Genomic DNA, 11,050 nt, shown 5'->3' with positions numbered 1-11,050 from the left:
ACCAGCCACATGCTTAACCAGCCAAAAATGCCTCTAGTTTCTGGTCCTCACGCCTTATATATCTTTTTGTTTTCTACCACCACTCCCTGGGATTAAAGGTGGCTTTCTGGGATTAAAGGCGTGAGTCACCATGCTTGGCTATTTCCAATGTGGCCTTGAACTCACAGAGATCCAGAGGGATTTCTATCTCTAGGATGCTAGGATTAAAGGTGTGAGTGCCACCATTTTCTAGCCTTTGTATCTAGTGGCTGTCTGTTCTCTGACCCCAGATAAATTTATTAGAATACACAATACCACCACATCTCCTCTCTTTTTGTCTAAAATTAAAAAAGCTTATAACTAATACAAGAAGAAACTATCCAATAAGTATATACAATATATACAGCCAAAAATTACATTAATGATGTCTAGTCCATTAACATTTGACCGATTCAGATAAAAAACTCCATTATATATTAACAATGTCCAGTCCAGTAACATCTGATAAACTCAGACCAAAAAATTTTCATTACTTATCTTATTTAAAACAAGTAGTTCCTTTTTAAAAGTAGATTCCATAATCTCCCTTTTTATCTTATCATATCCATATTCTCTCTTTTTTCTTTTCATAATAGATTCATTAGTCTACCTCTTGTCATTTTTATATCTTCCCCTTTTTCTTCAGTGTAGATTCAATGATCTACCTATTTATCCTATTATTTCTTTATCTTTTTCCTCAGAGTAGATTCGATGATCTATCTCATATCTATATTCTCTTTTTCTTTTTGCTTTCCTGGGGTGAAGATATCTTTAGGGAATCTTGAAAAGAAAATTTTTGGGTTAATTGTCAAGTCCTGTATCATTTGTCCAGTCTCTGCATAATAGGAAAGTTCAGGGCTTGTTTCAAGTCCTTGTTCAAGTAGTCTGTCAGGCTGTATCATCTCAGCTAGTCCCCTCAAATTGTCCTGACCAGTTTGTAGTCCAAAGTCGATTTTTCCATGGTGTTAATCGGCTTAATGGCTTTATCATAGTCCATGTGGAATCATCATTGTAGGATCCTGTCATCTTTTTGAAGATTTCAAAGTCACTGTTAGGCATGGTCATGGTTTCCTGCAGACTTTTTTTTTTTTTTTTTTTTTTTTTTGCCTCCTCTGTGGTTTGGAGCAATCACAGTCTGATAAATGTCTGTCTCTCGGAACCATGAACATTCTTCCCTAGAACAGAAAATCTTCACAGCAATTTTTCCCCACCATTTGTCTTGCCAAACTTTTCCAAACTGACCTTTGCCGAAGCTTTCTTGTAACACGATGGTCCTGGCAATTCTTCTCTGAACCAGCAGCAGTAAACCCTTCGTCCCAGGTAGCAGCATCACCGTAGTCACCAACACGATAAGAAGGAGCTGGCAACGTGGAGCAGTAGCCACTGCTTCCATGGTCCCACCACTGTTTGTGGTTCAGTCCGGGCCAAAGTTTCTCCCAAACCTCCTAGGCCGGCCTCAAACTCGGAATCTTCCTGCCTCTGTCTCCTTCAGCAAATCCAACCGGCGTGCGCCACCACAACCGGCTGAGTGTAACTTGGGCCTGAGCTGGGGCTCACAAGGCCACAGACAAACAGCTTTTTCATGAATTCGTAACACGAACGTTGGGCGCCAGATGTAGCATGAATCTTAAAAGTTCTTATTCATAAAATCAAACCCGAGGCAAGTTATTGGGGTCCATGCTGGTAGATCAGAGAGACAGAGCAAGCCACAGCTATCTCACCTTGCTGGATCCTCAGCTGGTTTTGTCTCCTCAGACTGGAAGCCTCTGAGTCCTCATCTGGAATGGGTCTCAGCTGAATTGCTGCTCAAAAGCCTGAAGCTTAACCAGCCACATGCTTAACCAGCCAAAAATGCCCCAGACTTTTGTTTTTGATGTTTGGGTTTTTTTATTTGTTTGTTTGTTTTTGTTTTTTGAGACAGGGTTTCTCTGTGTAGCTTTGCACCTTTCCTGGAACTCACTCTGTAGACCAGGCTGGCCTTGAACTCACAGAGATCCGCCTGGATCTTCCTCCCGAGTGCTGGGATTAAAGGTGTATGCCACCACTGCCCTACTTTGTTTTTGTTTTTGTTTCTGCTTTTTCGTTATTGTGTGTTGTTGTTTTTGCTTTTTGAGACAGAGTTTTTCTGTGTAACAACACTAGTTATCCTGGAACTCTCTTTATAGACCAGGCTGGCCTCAAACTCACAGAGATCCGCCTGCCTCTGCCTCCCCAGTGCTGGGATTAAAGGTGTGTGCCACTGCCATCTGGCGAGGACAAGTTTCTTCAGGCTGACAATGTCAGACTTCTCGATCCATGGTCACCTGACCCATGCAGAGTCTGTACATCACAGCAGGGAGCGATTGAAAGAGAAAATTGCTTGTTTCGAAGCAAAGATGAGCAAGAGGAAAGGATTGGGGGTCATACCCGTTCAAGAACACACCCCAATAACATACCTTTCTTTTCCCAGACTCCACCTCTGGGAGACTGCATGCTGTGGAGGTTTGCACAGGAATGGCCCCCATGGGCTCATATATTTGACTGTTTGGGTCACCAGGGAGTGGCACTACTTGAGAGGATTAGGAGGCGTGGTCTTGTTGGAGGAAGTGTGTCCCTGGGGGTGGGCTTTGAGATTTCAAGGGCCCAAGCCAGACCTAGTGTCTCTCTCTTCTTGCAGCTGGTAGCTCTAGATGTAGAACTCTCAACTTCTTCAGCACCCTGTAGGTCTGTCTGCTGCCATGCTCTCCACCAAGACATTAATGGAAACTGTAAGCAAGCCCCCAATTAAATGCTTTCTTTCCTAAGAGTTGCCATGGTCATGGTGTCTCTTCACAGCAATAGAACAGTGACCAAGACCCATGCCTTCCCAGTAGCAGGGCAGGCTGGCTAGCAAAGTTTTTAACACGCAGTGCCTCTGGGGAACATTTGGGATCCACTGCAGCAGGTAACAAAAGGAGAGACAAGCAGATTTTGAGGACATTATTGTGTCCTGGGTCTTGAGATGAAGCTCTGCCCTGATCTAAGTCACTCTCTCTTGTATAAAAGTGGTTTTCCTGGCTGTGCACTGCCCTAGGAGACTCCATTTTACAAGTAGCTGACTCCATTTTGAGGTAGAAGGATGACTGCATCCCCACACCCGCCAGCACAGGTTAATAAATGACTTATTCCTGGGAGTAGAAAGGGAGACAGTCTGTAATTTTTTTTGGTGAACTGAAACATAGGGGTACATGGATATATTAAATTCTATCAGGCCTGAGAACTTACCAGAGATACCAGACCAAGGAAAGAGAGTAACTCCCTGTTAGTGGTTTGTATGAAATGGCCCCCATTACTCATAGGGAGTGGCATTATTGGAGGTATGGCCTTGTTGGGGTAGGTGTGGTCTTGTTGGAGGAAGTATGTCTTAGTCTCTTCGAGCTGCCTTCAGATCCAGATGTAGAACTCTCAGCTCCCTCTCCAGCACCATGTACACCTGCTCGCTGCCATGCTTCCCTCCATGATGACAATGGAGTAAACCTCTGAACTATAAGCCAACCCCAATTAAATGTTTTCTTTATATAAGAATTGCCACGATCATGGTGTCTGTCTCTTCACAGCAATAGAAACCCTAACTAAGACACTCCCTCAGTTGGACCCCGTGAAATGATGGACACCTGTCACTGCGATGTCACTGCCCACATTAATCCATAATCTGATACACACACAGTGTGTGCATCAAAGACTGAGGCGTCCCTGACTGTTCCTGGAACTTTGGCTTGACTCTGTGATGGTTTGAATAAGAATGACTCCCAGAGGCTCATATGTTCGAATGCTTAGTCACCAGGGAGCGGCACTGCTTGAGAAGGATTAGGAGGTGTTGCCTGGTGGAGGAAGTGTGTCCCTGGGGGTGGCTTTGAGGTTTCAGAAGTCAGGCCAGGCCTACTTCCCCCATTCTCCTTGATACCTGCGGATCAGGATGTAGAGCTCTCAGCTACTTCTCCGGCACGTCTGCCTCCGTACCTCCGTGCTTCCTGCCATGTTGATAATGGACTAAGCCTCTGAAACTGTAAGCCAGCCCCTGACTACACGTTTTCTTTTATAACTGTTGCCTTGGGCATAGTGTCTCTGCACAGCAATAGGACAGTGTCTAAGGCAGACTCCTACAGTTAGTGCAGCCTAATTGCCTGCTTATCCATCCACTAGTTCACCTGGCCGGACCCGGGCCCGACCCACTCTGCACTATTATTTCCTGCTCTGCACCCCAATTTGGCCTTTCATTTCAGAGCTGGACTCACTCAAACACTGACTGCTCCAGCTGCTCCAGCTGCTCCAGCTGCTCCAGCTGCTCCAGCTGCAGTTCCTTCCCAGCAGTATCTCAGCCAGCTACTAAAACCTCTGAACGCTGCTGCAGCCTCTTAACTTGTGTTCATATAGATATATAGATAGAGGTACTGTGTTATGTGTGATTGGAGAGTTAATATTAGTAATTAGGATTGTAACAAAAGGGCCGGATCAATGGCTCAGCAGTTGTGTGTGTTGCTTTCCCAGAGAACCTGAGTTCAGTTCTCAGCACCCACATCGGGCATCTGGTAGCTCACAGCGGTCTGTCACTCCAGCTGGCCTCCAAATTCACCCACACACATATGACATGTGCTTACACAGACATACTCAACTCACATAAATACAGATAAAATAATCTTTTTTAAAAAACTGGAGTCTGGAGAGTTGGCTTGGTGGTTAAGAACACTTGTTCTTATAGAAGACCTGGGTTCGATTCCCAGCACCTACATAGCAGCTCACAACCTCTGAGGGCACCAGGAATGCATACAGTGCACAGACATACATGCAGGAAACATACCTATACACACAAAATAATTAAATAAATCTTTTAAAAATTGAAATAAAAAAACCAGCATTTGCCTCAGCCGGGTTACCAAAGTAGGCAGATTAAATGATGAGTATGCTATCACTGAAATGGCTAAATCTTATAAATTTATTGTTATTCAATACATTTTTAAAATATCTACTTTATTTCTTTTTGTTTGTTTTTTGAGACAGGGTTTTTCTGTCTGGTTTTGGTGCCTGTCCTGGATCTTGCTCTATAGACCAGGCTGGCCTCAAACTCACAGAGATCAGCCTGGTTCTGCCTCCTGAGTGCCGGGATCAAAGGCATGTGCCACCACCACCTGGCTCTACTTTATTTTAATTGTGTGTGTGTGTGTGTGTGTGTGTGTGTGAGTGCAGGTGTCCCCAGAGACCAGAGGTTGTTGGATCCCTCTGGACCTGGAGTTATAGGCAGTGTGAGCTGTCCCACATGGATGCTGAGAACTTAGGATCCTCTGGAAGAGCAGCCAGGCCCTTAACTGCTGAGCCGTCTCTCCAGCCCAGTGTAACACTGTGGAAAGACACGTGTCCGTCTATACTTTCGCTCTGTAGCATAGTGCAGTTAAAACAGTGGGATAAGTCTGAGCACACACAACTGAAAACAATGTAAAAAATGTACAATAATTGAAATAGAAAGCCGGACGCGGATTCGGCAGCGCACGCCTTTAATCCCGCAGCACTCGGGAGGCAGAGCCAGGCGGATCTCTGTGAGTTTCGGAGGCCACGCTCTGGGCTATTCAACGTGTGTAGGTCATGGAAAAGTCAAGCAAACCCATCCACCTCGCCTTTCCAGAGAAACGCCTTCTAAAAAATCTCGCAAAAAAAAAAATTAAAAAGACAATATGGGCTGGGCATAGTGGCCACGCCTTTAATCATAGCTTACTATAGACGCGGAGAGGAGAGGTGGATTCTCAATTGTCGATTATATTGAGGTCAGCCTGATCTGCGTTGGATTATTCTGACGAACAGCCAGTAGCTATAAAACGAGAGATCCTGGAGAAGAGAGGTGGGGGGGAGAGAGCAGATTTAGGAGAGAGAGAGAAGGGAGGGTCTAAGGTATATCAAATGGTGCTTGAGGAAGATTATTACCTCTATAATAATAATAGCTAACATTTAGCAGGTGCATATCTTTCTGTTCAGATAGCTTGTTTCTCTAAGGCCCCATTGTTATTAAATAGTGGGCCTAAACCATGAGTTCAGGCTGGCGGACTTCAGCCTGGAGTTCCTCGCTCCTGAGAAAGTGGAAGACGCATCAGAGACTCTTAGTTAGGTGATTATCATCTAAGGCAAACCATGATTGCCCTCCAGGCTAAGACTGTAGTCAGAGGGAAAACAGGAAAGGACGAAGTTGAAAACAATATCCAGCAAAGACTCAGACTTGCTAGTTATATTTGAAAATGGAGATAGCAGAGGCTACAGAGATGAGGATAGCATCTGTGGTCATTTTATTTCACTCCACAAATATTCGATGAACATTCACTATGTGCTGAGGTTAAGAAACAAGCAGGCTTCTCATGCATACACCGTCCAGAAGGAATCATGACATCACAGTGTAGTGGTGATGGACATTGTTAAGGAGCAAAACAATCTAGAAACAGGAATGTGGATTGTTAACTCCAGTTCTCAGAAGGAAACTGTACCTCTTCCTGACCCTGCTTCAAGGTCAGTTCACTGATTAGAACTTTAATAATGGTGGAGGGTTTGGAATGGTACAAGACCAGAGACAAATTATCTTGGGTCATCTTTAGACCATTAATAGCCATTCATTGCCTCCCTCTGTGTGTGAGCTGACGTCTTTGTGACCACTAAATAAACACTCTTGAGTGTGCAGACACTACGTAGCTCCGCCAAGCAAAAGCTTAAGAGTGTCAGATAGAATCTGAGCCCTATGGCAGAGAGTCCCTGGATTTGCTCTACTTAATGTTCACCAATGTATTTTTTCATTTTTCTTTATTAAGAAAGTTTCTACTCACTCTACATACCACCCACCAATCCCAGCCCCCTCTCCCAAGCCACCACATATCCCCACATCCCCCAAATCAAGGTCCTCCCATGGGGAGTCAGCAGAGCCCAGCACACTGAGCCTAGGCAGGTCCAAGCCCCTTCCTGCACCAAGGCTGTGCAAGGCATCAAACCACAGGCACCAGATTCCCAGAAGCCTGCCCATGCACCAGGGATTGATCTCGATCCCCCTGCCTGGGTGCTCCTTAAACAATTCGAGCCAAGCAATCATCTTCTGTATCCAGAGGGCCTAGTCTAGTCCCATGGGGGCTCCACAGCCACCAGTCCACAGTTCATGGGCTTCCACTAGTGTGGCCGGTCATCTCTGCACGTCCTCCCATCATGATCTCAACGTCCCTCGCCTGCAGTATTCCTCCTCTCTCTCATCGATTGGATTCCGGGAGCTCAGCCTGGTGCCTGGTCCTGGATCTCTGTATCTGCCTCCATCAGTCACTGGACAAAGGCTCTCGTAGGTGCTGGTGGGCTTTCACCAATGTATTTAAAAAGTGTCCTGATTCATTACACTCTTGTTCTGCCATTATACTAACTGCATGAGACTGCTTCCACATCGAACATGAAATTTGGGACAACCTAAATCTGTGTTCCCGGGCCATAGCCTTTTATATTTAGCTCCATAATAAGATAACTCTTATTTCCTTTGGGATGGGAGTTGTGTTTATTTTGTGTTTACAGGATACAGAAGAATGTGCTTGTCTTCTGAAATAGGTAATCACTAAGGAACCCAAACTGGGGGTTCTCCTTCCTCAGCCTCCCAGCTGCTGTGGTCTGAGCTCCTGCGACCAGCAAACTTACCTGAATTTAGAACATGAACCTACTAATTATTGATCTCTGAAGTTTTCTTTTTAAACTGAGATACTAACTTTGCACGCTGTGGTCTAGATCACAAAGCACACATGCCCCTTTGCCTGTCTAGGTGCAGACACTGAGGACCGGCCAGCAGCGGTGAAATGGGACCCATCTGAAGGAAGCAGTGTAGGTAGGAAACAGCGATGACTGCGCTGCATTATATAGCCTTCCATACAATTTGTATGTTTATGTGTTCAATTACCGAGTATTATATGCACACTCCATATATGAGTCAATAGGAAAAATAAATGATCATAAAATGGCAAGCAGAAGCCCGGAAATGGAGAGGTCCCACATACTCTTAATGTTTTATACACTACGGCCATTTCCCTACTGTATAACTTCTACCAAAACTGACATTGGAAGGAAAAGCATGTGTGTTCACGGGTCCACAGGGGCGGGGAACCAGTGAAGTTTTGGTGCTTGTGAAAAGAAGGGAATTGAAACGTTTTGGCCTCTGGCTAATGTGGGAAAAACTCAGCTATCAGAAATCTCCAGATAAGGTTTCGCGGAGCGCCTCGGGCAGTTTCACTCCTTACAATAGACACTGTGTTGAAACAGGTTTGGTGGTGGCCAACCTCCACCCATAGGCTGCAGGGCTTTTGTGCGCTCTTGTACGACTAACTCACTCTGGCAGGACAGCTTGCACCACATTTTAAATCGGAATTGTTCCACTGGGTTCCAAACAAAATTTGGATGGTGAGATGCATTTCATGAAAGGGAGAATGGTCGATTTTAACAGGCATGGTGCTGCACCTGCAGTCCCAGCAATGGGGAGGTGGAAGCAGGAGGAGCCAGAGTTCAAGGCCAGCCTTGGCTACTTAGCCTGTTCAAGGTCAGCCTGAGCTACCTGAAATCCTTCCCCCTAAAACATGAGTCTGACAGAAAGAGAGATGGAGGGAGGGAGAGAGGGTTAATTGTTGTTGTTGTTGTTGTTATTATTATTATTTTGGAATTAAATTTTGAGTGACCATGGTCTGGGAACACAGATTCAGGATACTCCAAATTCCATGTTCCAATATGAAAGCAATTTCATGAAGCAGTATCCTTTCACAGAACAAAGAAAGTCATAGTCAAAGTAAGTTTAAAATACATTGTGAGTACATGGGCCTCAGCTGTTATCTGATGACATTCTTAGCTTTTGAGTTGATGGAAGCTAGTGGTCTGCTAAGTTAATAGATTCCAAAAGATTTTTTTTTAATGTACTAGTCACAGCATGTTAGTTCTGACACAGAGGTGGGCAAAGAACGGTTATTTATAGAACTAAAGTTAGACTAAGACAAGGCAATCAGGCTCTGGACTTGCAACATCCCAACCTCTCCACATCTCTGGAGTTTTAGTCTTTGCAGACACAGCTTCTTCTCAGAGTTCTTTTTTTTTTTTTTTTTAAAGATTTATATTTATTTATTTATTTATTTATTTATTTATTTATTTATTTATTTATTATGTATGCAGAAAAGGGCGCCAGATCTCATTACAGATGGTTGTGAGCCACCATGTGGGTGCTGGGAATTGAACTCAGGACCTCTGGAAGAGCAGTCAATGCTCTTAATCGCTGAGCCATCTCTCCAGCCCCTCAGTAGTTCTTGTTCACAGTATTTACCTTTCAAGAGTTTCCCCCAGCTTCATTGCAGTATTACTGTCACACGTCCAATAGGCACACGTTAGGACGGAAGAGGCGACTCACAGGTTAAGAGTGAGCACAGGCTCTTGCAGAGGAGGAATTCCAGCATTCACGTGGAGTGGCTCACAGCTGCCTGTAACTCGAGCCTCTTCAGGTACCAGTGCTTAAGTGCCTTTTAAAGGAAAAGGTGACATCATATCTTGCTTTCCTTGAGACAAGTTCTTACTGTATAGTTCCAGCTTGCCTGAAACTCATTACATAAACCAGGCTGGGCTTGAACTCACAGAGATCCACCTATCCTGCCTTCTGAGGGTGCTGAGATTGAAGGAGTCTATCACCATCCTGGGTTTCATTTTTCTAGATATTGAGAATTTCTTCCAGGACTGGGATAGAATGGCGTTGAGGGAAGTGTGACTCATACCTAGTCTACAATGTCACCACAGTCGCTCCCTCTGCATGTGGCGGAGGATGTACTGACTGATCTTCACTTGCTTGGGATTCCTCAGAGTCTTGTCCTCGTAACTCTTGTCTACTGGATGTGTTGTCAAGAGTACGTCCAGTCCTTAGCTCATCATCTGGATTACCAGTCTTAGCTGGGATGCAATGCCTGATGGTTGCGTGGTAGTACATACCTTTAATCCCAGCACTAACCATAAAGGTCTGAAGGTCTGTACAGACAAACAGGAAGTGACAGAGCTGGGCAGAAAGAGGAAGCGATGTAGTGAGGCGGAGAGAGGAAATGGATGGCAGAACAGAAGCATATAGGCGTGGGTATACAGGAAGTAGGTCTCTTTGGGGACTGAGGTGTCAGTGAGGTGAGGTTGTCTGTGGCTTGTTCTATTTCAGATCTCTCAGTTTTTCACCCCTGTATCTGGCTCTGGGTTTTTATTAGTAAGACCGTTTAGCAATTCATCTTATAGCTAAGTTCTTAGCCTGGTTTCCCTGATACGTTTTAGTACACCCAAATACCCCGACAATATCAATTCACTCCAGTAAACTTAAGAGCTACTTCTTTTCTACTCCCAGGAATAAGTCATCTATCAGTCTGTGCTGCAGGGGGAGGAAGGTACCGTCATCTCCAGAGGCAGAGACAGGTGGATCTGTGATTTGAGGCTTGCCTGGTCTACATGGTGAGTTCCAGCCAGCCATCACCATCCCAAAAAACCAAACAAGGAAATAACAAAAACTTACAGCTTAAGATTAATCTGTATAATGTATGTATATACGTATCACATATACACACACATACGTATATTTAGAGAGTGTCTCCATGTAGCCCCAGCTGTGCTGGATCTTTATATGTAGACCAGGGCTGTTTTCAAACTCACGGGGACCCATCTTCCAAGTGCTGGGACCTGGACTATCCATTCCCAACTCCCGTTTGCAATGAGAGGCACCAAGACTGACATGTTTAATTTCTATAAATGTTTGGCAGAGTAATTTTATCTGAATCTATTTGTTTTAGAAGCTCTGGCTATTGTTTTGGATATCATTTTTTAAAAATGTTTTACTAGGAGATGAAGTCAGTCCCTCACTACCACAAATTATGCAGTCTAGTTCCCCAAATTTGGGGGAATCGCAGGGGTCAGCACATGGCATGCAATGGATAAGCCTCACCCTGGGAAAACCACCGTCCTGATGATCTGCTCTAATAAGAGCAGGACTTACCACAGCTTATGAGAATACTGGTGTGTAAAA

The 11,050-nt window shown here is 44.6% G+C and overlaps 1 pseudogene; it reads right to left on the bottom strand.

Moving 5' to 3' along the window:
- Positions 1 to 10,862: 10,862 nt before the first annotated feature.
- LOC114687029 lies at positions 10,863 to 11,036 on the bottom strand (annotated as a pseudogene).
- Positions 11,037 to 11,050: the final 14 nt, after the last annotated feature.

This window comes from Peromyscus leucopus, chromosome 8a (assembly GCF_004664715.2).
Source record: "Peromyscus leucopus breed LL Stock chromosome 8a, UCI_PerLeu_2.1, whole genome shotgun sequence".
Classification (NCBI taxonomy): Eukaryota; Metazoa; Chordata; class Mammalia; order Rodentia; family Cricetidae; genus Peromyscus; species Peromyscus leucopus.
Note: the sequence above shows the minus strand (reverse complement) of the source record. Positions and strands in the feature narration are given on the sequence as shown.